At 35.5% G+C, this 12,343-nt stretch overlaps 1 long non-coding RNA gene across 1 annotated transcript; it reads left to right on the forward strand.

Moving 5' to 3' along the window:
- Positions 1 to 11: 11 nt before the first annotated feature.
- LOC128809404 (uncharacterized) lies at positions 12 to 9,310 on the forward strand. Its single transcript, XR_008437709.1, has 4 exons — positions 12 to 102; positions 2,283 to 2,359; positions 8,462 to 8,521; positions 9,177 to 9,310. It is a non-coding gene; the product is annotated as an uncharacterized LOC128809404 (long non-coding RNA).
- Positions 9,311 to 12,343: the final 3,033 nt, after the last annotated feature.

Here is a 12,343-nt window from a genome sequence, read left to right on the forward strand (position 1 = left end):
GTGGTACAGCAGGTTCTGACCACTTCCCCTTAGATTCTGGAGGTTTCATTCTGCCTCCTGTCACTGTCTTCCAGCACAGGGGATTGGGTACCGTGTGAACAGGTTGTAGCAGGGATTTTTATCTGGCATGCATTTCTTCATTTTCATGAAACTGATGTATAAGTAGCATACGATAAATCTTATAATTTTTGCTGAAAATTAAACTTTTAACAGAGATTGAGGAATTAATTCTTGAATTAAAAGCAGAGGATGGTTGTTAGGAATACCTAATAATGAAAAAAAATTCAGATATCATAAGCTTTATTTAATCTTTTCTACATAATAAGATGCTGACAGAAATATTGTATTCATTCTCTAGTAAGTGCTGCTCTAATTTCTTTATTTTTCTGTAACTGCTAGCCATGCAAAAATAAATCTAAAGATTGTTCAATGCCTTTTGGGCAGACAGGCGTGATAAGCACTTTTTTCCAGATGTACAACTTACTGCAATCTCTGTTCTGAATAATGAAATAAAACCTTAAAATGTAATATTTTTTTCAACTGCTTGTAGAGTGTGTAAAAAAAAGTGTTAAGCCACAAGGCAAAATTCAGATATCTATTAAAACAAGGACTACCAAAATGCCATAACTTCTTGTTAATCTAGTATTAAAACACTGTCGTCTGGTCTGAAGCCTCCACATAAAGAATGCTCCAAGTCCTTTACAGGGGCATTACATGATCTGTCTTCCATCAGAGCTGAACTCAGGGATTTTTAGTGTCAACAAATTAAAGGAAATGTCATGCAACTGTCTTGCCTAACAGCCTAGCTCAACAGGGAGCCCAGCAAGCTCACTTCAGCTGAAATAACCTCAAGATCAACACACAGTTTCAGATATGCAAACAGGCAGAAAAGCAAGGTCAAGCAACAAAACACTGAATGATTCAGAGTCTTGAGACAAAATTTCATGCCTAATGATGCTGATATACATGTATTCCTTCTACAACACAAGGAATAACTGTAAATCACACAATTCAGTCTCAATACATCAGGATCTGTGTTCACTGAAGGAAAAGTTGATAAATCTAAGTAATAAGATGGGCTGGCTGTTTTTTTTTTTTTCTTTTGCCTTTTAAAATTGGGCTGCTGTTGTATTGTGTCTGCTGTGACAACCAACCTAATTCCATCTTTTTCTGTTCATTACTATCTAGACAAACATGAAAAATTGAGGGGTTTGGATGTCTCAGTTCTAAGTATTATACTAACTATACTATCTAGTTCTTTACTATTCTAGGCATGGCTAAAGATGATTTTTAGAGGATGAGTTAAAAGGATTTATTAAGTTTGCTGCAGTGGTTTAAGAGTTTGTTGTGTGCAAATTGGTGGTAGAAATCTTAAAACTGTTGATTCTATGAACAAGGAGAAGACAGAGTATATCTACCCTATAAAACACTAATAGTAACTTGCATCAACTGGGCACTGACTTTTCATATAAAGTTAGGAACACTTAAGTGAGAGTGAAAATACCTGATAGTTAAGTTCTGTCATTGTGGAACTGGAACTCCTGAAAAAATCACTTTGGGTGATACTTTCAAAATACCATACTTGTGGTTAAAATTTCCAAAAGACTTTATGCAATTTTGAAACATAATTTACATTTGAAAAATTATATGGAATTTAAAATCTCATTGCAATTCAATAATACATAAGCTCTTCAGTTAATTATGCATTTAAAAAATATGGGGTCTTGAGTTAATTAGAAAATTTTTGAAATTTTACTTTTAATATAAACCCAAACCTAAAGACACAATATATTTTTGTTTAGGAGTATTACTATTGAATTATATAATAGAAAAACACACTTGGCTTTTTAAAATATTGCCTTCTGACCCCCTGCTCTGAGTTCATTCAGCTATAATTTTGAGATATACAATACATGCATAACATGTAACATTGGTATCTAGAAATGCAAGTATGAAGATGTATCTAAAATGCTGTATGTTTATTTCATTCACACATTATATGCAGTAATTCCTTACAAAAGCAGACTTGTCCTGTAATGTGTTCTGATGTGACCATTAAATCACAGATAAAGTATTAATAATTCATTTTGTATTAAAATAGTAACACTTCAGCTCCTATTTATACTCTCTGAAATGTTTTTAAAGTATTTCTTTATCCTAATATTCAAGAGACAAATTAATAAGCACTAAAAAATTCCTAGTCTCTGCCACATTTTTTGTGAAAGAAAACATGTTTCTGCTGATGTTTTAAAGAACCCAAAGATATTTTATCTTCTTTTTAGATGTCCAGTAATGGTATTTTGCAAGTTTCAAAATACTGCAAAATACTGAGAAGTGATGTCTCCATTATTTTTTTCAGGTAAGCTGTTTTAAAATAATCTAAATAACATTGCAACTCCTGAGACTCTTAGGCTTAAGTCAAAATAAGAAATTCAGGAGGTGGTTTCAGTATCTTCTGCCTATGGCAGGAAACAGTTTGTCTGACAAGACAGTACTTCCTGTCCATTGCCCTAGAAGGATCAAACATAAAATCCCACATAAAAACAGAATATCTGTTTATCCCCACAATCTCTTCCCCATTCATCCATGCAGGCTGGATGTTTATCCATTCTGAGTTTTCTTTCATCCATCAGGAAGGAATTGTGGAAAGCCATTAAGACAACCTGTAGAGCTCCATGTGTAACTGAGTGACATTCTACAGCCACTGCAAAGCACATGCCTGTTTTGAGTACTGCTTTCTTGCCCTAGTATTAACTATAAATAGTTACTTTGGGGGAAAATACACTCTTATACAACACTGAATTCAAGGGGAGTATAAATGCTGACTGAATAAGATATTCTTAGCAGCAGTTGACAGATAGTTTGATCTTTGTTCATTAGTAGCAGTATTAAATTTGTCTAAATAAAGCCTTTCCTAATTAGCTTTAGTGACAAAAGGGAGTCTTCTAAACCACATCTTCCAAATTGGCTGCAGGGAGAGATTCCAAACTAGACTCAAGGCACCATGTAAAATATTCTACTGTAACTCATCTCCTGCTCTTGTAATTCAGGTTCCTGTTAAGCTTATTAATTCAGAAGGAGTCCTAATGATAATATAATCCTCTTATGTTTGTAGTGTTTTTCTTTTGCAAGAAGTGGGGTAGAACTGCCAAAGTGCTATCTAATGAGTCATTAAATTCATTTATAAATAGTGAGAAAAAGAGGCCAAACAGGCATAATTTAGGATTTTGCTTCAACAGTTTAACAGGATTTCCTGCCTTTTTAGATTTGGCCAAATAGTCTTTGAGAATCTTGATTTGTAAAAGATCAAGTAATTTTGCTTCTCATTATGAAGATTTAACTGAGTTTATAATCCTAAAACAAATTGGTCTTAGAGAATACACTACAGCAAATACAACCACTTTAGTCATGGCTGACACATCGAGTGATGTACCAGTAACTCCTGTCCTCATAAAGTGCCATTCATTAGTCCTGATCAAACACTTGTATTGTCAGTGAGTTATCACATTCATATTTAATAAAGGACTTCAATTTCTGTTTAAATTTCAAAATTTCACCTAAGACAACATGAGTTACACATTTATGCTAAGATAAGGTTGTATTCGTGATTTTTTTTAAATTGTGGTCAACAAAATGATGTATAGCTGTATTAACCTATTTTCTTACCTTTATTTTCCTTATTTTTCTTTATCAAAATATTATTTCTCCTAGAAAAGCAAAATAATTATATCACTGTTGTCCTTACTTCATGCATATATAATAAGAATTATTCATATTATTAAGAACTAAAAATATTTTATCAGTTTTTAAGCATCCACTATTTTATAGCAATTTTTAAATGCAGAAATTGGAAATAAATATTTTTGTATTTACAAGCTATGCCTTCTGAAAATCACTGGATTACATTTGTTTATTTTTTTACTAGAAAAGGAAGCAAGATAAAATTTGTCAGAGTACTGGATTTATACAATATACAAATTCTATCAAGACATTGAAAACAGTAAAGATAGCCAAGAATGTAGAATGCCATCATGACTCTTGTCATGCTGAAATTGCCATTTCATTATTCATTTAATTATTCATTCATTATATTTTATTTACTGTGTTCCTAAGTTAATTTTTTTGTGTATGTTACCATTCACTTTCAAATGTTTTTGAGACCTGCACTTTCTACATAGAGCATGTAGTGCATATAGTATCTGACACTTCATTAAACACCTAAAGGCATTTTGACTCAAAATCCGTAATCATGTAATCACTTTTAAATGAAGAAAAGAACTTATGAGCATTCCCAGTTCAGTAGTCACTAGATAGTTTCTGTATAAATTCTATCTCTGCAGTAGGGACTGAGATCATTTGGGTCAAGCTTCCACGTGGTTAATTTAAAAAAATATATGCCTCAAGAGTTGTTAACAGTTTTAACCCTTCTCTGTAAAAGTCCCACATGAAGACTGACCCATTTGATACATCAGCTATTTTTAACCTGTCTATCCAGGCTCCACAGTCACACTGATCTCCAATTTCTGCAGCATTCTTATTTTAAACAGAAAGCCAGACTTTGGAGCACTGTTTTGCCAGTATTTTCAATTGTTTGCTACATACTGCATGCTTTTTTGGGAAAAGGCCAATAGTGGCTGAGCATCAAAGGTGGAATCATTTGTGATAGCCACCTTGGGATTTCTGATGGCTAAAAGGAAGGTGTTTCTCTAGTGAGTTAAGGAAAGTTAATATCAAAAGGTCAGATGTGATATAATTAGCTTGAAAAAGTTCAAGCTAAATTCAAAAAAGTTCAATTCAAAAAAGTTAATTGAATAATAGACATTTTATTGTATTCTTTACAGCTATGCATTGTAAAATTCAAGGAGTTCTGCCAGTGTACCCCTTTTAAAAGAGGAACTAAAAATAATATATTTTGGAGAAAAAACAGATTATCCTCCCATTTGTATCAGAGAATGATCACTTGCTTTGTCTTTCCTTGAAAACATGGATCTGAATATGGAAGGACACAAAATCATGCAACCATGCTTAGATCAGTTGGTGCCTTTTGAACTGCCCTGTTTAAATCCTAAGCTTCTTGAGATTTGAACTACTTCTCATTTTTATTTTACTCAGGATCAGCATAGGTCAGTGAGACATATCTGTTGTATATCTGTAAGCAGCAGTTTATGATAACTACTCTGAGAGAGTGTCAGAGTAAAATAAAAACAATTGTAAACATTAGCAAAGTTTAGTCATAACATTGAGAAAACAAACTGTGTGGCTCAGTTAAAACAATTCCACTCCTAAATTCAAGATTTGATTGGCAAGCAAACCTTCCAATCTTCATAGTGTGAAATGAAACCTGAAGATCATAAACGCAACTAGAACACTCATCAGAAAACGTTTTGCATTTAATTGCTTGCTAGTTGAAACTAATTGCAATTCAAAACCCAGAGATTTACTTAAGAGCCTAAATTGGAACCATGGGGACTATTCCAACACAGCATAAATCTGGAAAATTGTAGCTTGTCACTAAATGGATTCATTTGCTGTGGTGGTACAGTACAAGCAGAGACAAGTAGCAAAGGGAGGATGTGGCAATTATGTGTTTCAGTGATAATAACTTAATAAGTGACTCTGAGGATCTTTACGTTTTGGGTGGTAGAGACAGATCTTCATTCCCAAAAGTCAAAGTGCTTTCCTATAGAACTTTTACACAAACACCATTCATATGTTGTGATCCCTATTTACTTAACTTCTGAAATAAAGTATTAAAACTCAGCTAAAGGAACAACATAACTTACTGTAGAGAATCTGCCTGGACCTCTACACTCAAGGACTATCGAGTCTCAGATTAATGTTCTATAAATGTTTTCTGAATGGCCAGGACACACAGCCTAGAAACTGCATTGAAATTAAGCATGTTTTTATGTGTTTCATGTATCCTCTTGAGAGCTGCTTAGACATGGATATTGTTCCTGAAAGAATTTAAGTTTAAATTTAAAATGCAACTGGATTCAAAAGAGGGCATAAGGGACATAATCCATACAGTGCAAAGATTCCTGAACCAAGAAGTAGGGCTTGTTGGTCCTGCTAAACTCAAGTGTACACTTAGACTATGCCTGGCTCCAGAGCTAGGCTGAGTGCTGAATTCTAACTCAAATTATTCCCATACCACCCCCCAAAAGAAGCTTTAACTAGCAAATTCTTCTTGGACTCAGAGCACCTGTATGTTTTCTTTGAAACTAGGTCACTGTTCAGGATTTAGTAGAAAAGCAAAAAGTGGTCCACCATCTGCAAAATATGCAAACAAAGTCCTCATCTCATGAGGAGCAGTTCAAACCTGTTAGATATTTCTATGAACGGCATCAGCAATGGATTAACTATTACAATAGGTAACTAGGCATTGTCCCATGCTGCATAGCTGATATTATCATAGGAAATAAATCAATAGCCATGACCTACTAGATTTCAAGCTATTCAGGCTACAATTAGCATTAGTATTATTTTCTGCAGATTCCACAGTTCATTAGCAAGACTTGACAGTCCTGACAGCTGGTGCTTTGGAGCACTGCTGTATAGCATTCTTCAGTGACCTTGATGAACCTTTTAAATCACTTTAGCTCTGTTTTGGAGAACAGATTGTCCATGCTGAATTTATAACCTGCACTGCTACTGAGGCAGCTTTCTTGGCCAGCTTCTGTCTCCCAGTTTCTGAACATCTGCTATTCAGAAAATCTAAGTCATCACCTGAATACTGGATGAACTTATACGTAGCCAAGTTCATAAGGACATCATTTGCTTTATTTCCCATATAATATAACAAGGATAATATGAATTTTCTTAATTCCGATTGTAGTGTGCTTTACAAAATGAACTTAACTGAAAGTGAGTTTTCATCATGTAAATATACCAGCACAGTCAGCAATCCCTGAAACTGCTACAGAAGTATTTACTGTCATGCCCTAGAAAAAATGAACTTCAGTTCCTTTACAGTCTTAGTTTTTTTGTTTAATTTCACTGTTGTTTCCTTGCCAGCTAGCAGCATCCCTCTCCATAATCCTGCATTCTCCTGTGAGTCAGAACCAATTTTGTCTGTCACCATAGATTTAGGATTTTTGGACAATTGCCCAGACACTCAGCAGAGTCGCGTTTCTCCTTTGTCTTTCCAGTCAGTGTGCACTAAGTGCTCATAAGTCACATTAACTAGAATTCAGGCAAAACAACAAATTGAATAAATAAGTATAATGACTGGCAGGGAGAGCAGAGACCTGTTTATAATTGCTTGGTTTGCTGAGAACATGAATGTTAACATGACTCACTCAAGGGCAATTATTTTGTAGCTTCTGACAGGTGTGATATGGTAGTGTTGATTTTGGCAGATATCTCTAGTACAAGTGCTCTAGTCGACCTTGAAAAATCTGGTGTCAGCAGTCACTACCATGGCCCTGATGCTGATCCTTCTCTTCTATAAGAAATGAAACTTTAGTCCTTTTCACCAATATTTTTTAAAAATATCCCCGGCTTACCTTATATCTTTGATTTTTTTGGTTTATTTTGGTTTGGTTTTGTTGTTTTTTTTTTTTTGTTTGTTTGTTTTGGTTTTTTGGGGTTTTTTTTTTTTGTATTTTTGGTGGGTTTTTTTTTTTTTGTTTTGGTGGGTTTCAGGGCTTTTTTTTTTTTTTTTTTTCCCTATCACTCTCAGAATCATAGAATCATTAAGGCTGGAAAAGACCTTTAAGATCATTAAGTCCAGCTGCCAAAATAGTACCACCACTATGCTCACCATTAAACCATGTCCTCAAATACCGTAATCACATGTTTCTTAAACACTTCCAGGGATGGTCACTCACTTCCCTGAGTAGTTGCTTTACAACTTATTTGGTGAAAAAAATTTCCTTAATGTGTAGTCCATACCTCTCCTGGTGTGATATCCCACTCCTTTTCAATATTTCCAGCAGATAATAGTGTGCTTCTCCCCCTTTTTGTGCACAAATATTAACAGATACTTAAGAATTATCTTTATTCATAGTAACTCAGATCTTTGGGTGAAACTTTCATTTCTCAGTATTTCCCCCTGAAGTTCCCACAGTATCTGGGAGCAGTGGTTATTCATGGTTATTGCACAGGGCTATTTCCATTCTCTGACTAAGTATCAAGCTCTGGCAACTTGTATTCAACAAAGTTTTGCTGACTTGTCATGAGAATAGTGATTTGAACACCAAGAGTATTTTAAAATTAACTGGACATTGGATAACTGGGCATTAAAATTAACTGGTTGGATAAAAATAAGTATTTAGCCCACCTTAAAAGTCAAGCACTTTAAATGTATCTGTTTTTGGCACCAAAGTGTAAACTTTTTAAAGCTTAACTTGGCTTCTGAACACAGTCATTTAAGGAAAATTCAATTAATTAAACATTACAGAAAAAGTCCTTAAATGGGGACATAATTTCAGCTGAAATAAACTCATTTTTCTTACAGAGAAATGTTCAAGGAATAGTCTTTTTTCTTTGCCAAGCTCTGATACCTATTGACCTTCAGGTGAGTGTAAAGTAGACTGCAGCTATCACTGCAGTCTTGTCTTAAAGTTTAAGCTCCCAGAATTTAAAAGAACCCAAGTGATGTGGAATAACCAAATACGTTTTGTGCTCTAATTATGAACACACACGGATTAGAACTCCTAGGCAAAATCAAAGACTGATTTCTTCCCTAGTATTTAAAGTGTACTATGTTTAAGAATATTCTAATACACAGTAAAAAATAATTATCAAAATATCCATTGGAAGCTTTTGCAAAGACAATGAAACTTTTCCCCGCGTTGCAAGAAAATGTGCAAGAAAATTCTATTGTCCCGAGAATGTTGCAAAGTGAGCTTAAGTGAAATTCTTGCCTTACACAGCAGTCTTTCATAGCATGCTATAACTAGTAATCTGCCCAGGATCAGAGCCAAAGAGGGATTAACCCATCACAGAAAGACATTCTATTTTCAGCAGCAGGCATAAATGCCTAGTGACTGAACACACTGAGCTTTGTGCAATATGCTGCTGCAGCTTGCTGCTTGGTGAAAAAGGGTACCTTAATTTATCTTAAGTTCATAATGCTGTGTTGATGTATCACACCTGTTAAATTCATGTTAGTGCAGTAAACTGGTAGATCAGATACATCTTCCAAAATCCTTCTTTGGTGATTCTTGCAGTTTAGAAAACACAGCTACGTCTTAACAGCAGAATCAGATTCTTCTTACCATCTTGGAAGGTCCCTACATCTAGAAGAGGACTGGTCAGCTGATCCATTTTTTTATTCCTTTATTAAACTGACTGTTGTACTGTTTATTGCAAGTGACCTTAGTTCCCAGAGAAATATGCTTTAGTCCTTGTACTAGAATTCATGAATTTGATACAGGGATTGGAAAAATATTTCTGTGTAAGGGACATGTGTGCACTCTTTCGAGCTATTATCTGTGGCTTCACAGATCACAACACATGTAAGACTGCAGTTACTTCTCTAGAATGTTCTACACCTGGCTGTGACAAGGTGTCTGACATAAGACTGCAGTGGTTCAAAAAAGCTACTCAACAATCAAGAGAAATGCTCATAGTTGGGTGGGAAATATTACAAATCTAATATTTTAGCTATGTTATCATAGAAGCATTTCTGATCAGCATTGCTCAGATGACAGACCAAGGAATATAACTAACAGATGCAAAAGTCATCTTGAGAATTAAGTACTTCATGTTACTTTGTAAAATGCACATTAACCCCTTTGAATTTATTCTGGTAGTTCTTTGCTATTATTGATGTTAAAGCACAATTAAAAGTATTCTCTGGAATTGATGGGTCTGTGAAGATCTGTCTAATGCTGGTTTTATGAAAATTTACAATTTAAATAAGCCAAGAACTTGTCCTGCATCTAGATTTGTTCATCATTAAAATGTTTCTGAAAATCATATCCACTCATTTTCATACACTTTAAAGTAATATTTCCTAAATTAGATGTATTTTCTCATTTTGTGCAGTAGAAAAAGATTAGTTATTTCCTATTCTGCTAAATTTTCATAAATGGTTGTATGATACTGTCTTATTTAAGGCACATCAATTAATCTCTTTTCTGAACACCCAGTTATTTACCTCCATTTGTCCAATGTTCATAAGTCCTCACAAATACTATTCATATTCATTTTCCTTACTGTGGAAGCTGGTATTTTTGTCAGATACAAAAATATCAGAATTCTGCACTATTTTGGATTCTCAACTTCAAATCCTTCTGCAAAGAAATTGTAGTTCTGTGCATCTCTGTACAAAAGATAGGTTTCGGTTTTAGTTACAACTTTAAATGCCCAGCCTTTCCAATTAAGTGATCAGCAACATGATTCACATCTTCTGAAATGAATGACTGTGTGTTGAAAGCCAGTCTAAATTTACACTACACAGAAACTATGTGAGAGACTCAAGGGTAGAATCCAGCTCCCTAGAGTGACAGTCCATTTTTTTTTACTTTTTTTAAGCTTACCCATTCTCCTATATATCTCACAAATTCTCCAACAAATGGAACAGTTATCCCAGAGACAGCAAACTAATTTAGCCACAGTACAGATCTACCTGGTGCACTGAAGTAGGTATGGCTGAGGGGAAAATGGTGTGTGATCATGTCATTTTAGATCAGAACTCCATAGGTTACAAAACTAGAAGGGCCCATCTTGATCATCCAGTCTGACAACCTTTATAGGAATGGGCCATGGGAACGGCTCAGAATGAATTCTGCTTTCATAATGCATAAGTACAGAGGAACAGAATTAAAAATGTGTAAGCAACTTTCATTCTGACAGTCCACAATTTCGAATGCCTCCTTTTGCAGTGTAGATTTTTTTTTTTTTTTGAGAGAGGAAAAAGGGTACAACTGTTTCATGATTAATTCCTAGTTGCTGTTTTTTCCAAAGCAATCAGAAAGTCCATCTGAATAATCTATAAATATCCTCCTGATTCAATTTCCTTCCCTCTGGGGTGTGTAAAATACTGGCTTTGTAGTGTGCCAGTGAAGCGACCATGTTGTCTCACTGTCTGAGATGCCAAGGAAGGGAGGCTGTGGAAGCATTGCCACCAGAGATTAAGGTATGTCATTTGTGGGGCAGTGGAGGAGGTTGCAGGGTGGGGTAGAGGGCTATGTTTACAGCTGGGAAAGAGGAAGCTTGGACAGAAGCAGAAAGGGAAATTTATTATGCTTTATTCTCTTCATGTGATGGTTACCATGTTCTCATGTCATGGCACACGTTCTTTGGAACAAAACCCACTTCCATAACTATTTCACTACTTTATTTACTTACAGACTAAGTACTGTTTCTAAGGCACTTACCCATTTTAGTGGCAAACACCAAGGCCACTATATTAATTACCGGTAATTAACAGCCTCACCTAAGGAGGTGTCTGATAGAATGTTTCCCTGTTGATTGTAAATAAAGAGCACTAAAACTTGGCAATCTCTCCCTATGTATTAAATATCATTTAATTATGTGTGTCAGTGTCTTGGCAGAATAGAGTGGATTGAGCACTAGGCAAAGAACAGAAGGAATCCCTACAGCTCTCTGCATCAGCTGGATGGGTAGGTCTGCTGGGGTTCCATCAACAGAAGGCAACACTGGGAGCAGAGGAAGCAGCAGAGTACCTGCCTCTACTGCCTTCCCGCACCACATCTGCCCTCTGTGCCCAAGGCTGTGTCACACATCGTGTGTACTGTGCCACACGCTTGCTCAGCCAGACAGCTCTCATCCTGCATGCCTAAGGGCACTAGTTTTACCTCTAGGTGCCTCATTTCCTGTGAAGCTGTACATAGAAAGTATAATAACAATCATCAAAGTTTGCAATTGTGGTCCAGATCCTGCTTTCAGGCATATTTGAGTAAAGCTGGAATTGAATAGTTAGACATTTTTCAGTTCTGAGAGAGTACATAATCTATTTCTCTCATCCAAATGTCTCATCTTTTAATCCAATCAGCCAAGAAGTTTGATCCCAACTACACAGATTTGATTTGCAAAATCAAATGGAAATGGCCAGCATAAAGCCTGCAGTATATTTTACCCACAGTCATCATGCAGTTAATGCTGTGAAAGTAACAGTGCTGTGTTTGGGGGATGGGCTAAAGGCCTTCCTGAATGTTTCTTATCTAAGAAGGGAAGAGATCTTTCTTATTGCTGTTATTAGTCTGACAGCAGTGCTGGAGGGACCAATTCAAATTTAAGAGCTAAATTTAACCTGAAATTATCAATACCCTGGAACTTGCCATGTCCCAAAAGATTAGGCCAAATAGCAGCATCATATATTTTGAGCTCATGTTGAAAACCACTGTGTAGTTACTAATTCTATTAGGGA

The sequence above is a fragment of the Vidua macroura genome, chromosome 6 (genome assembly GCF_024509145.1).
Source record: "Vidua macroura isolate BioBank_ID:100142 chromosome 6, ASM2450914v1, whole genome shotgun sequence".
In the NCBI taxonomy this organism is placed as follows: domain Eukaryota; kingdom Metazoa; phylum Chordata; class Aves; order Passeriformes; family Viduidae; genus Vidua; species Vidua macroura.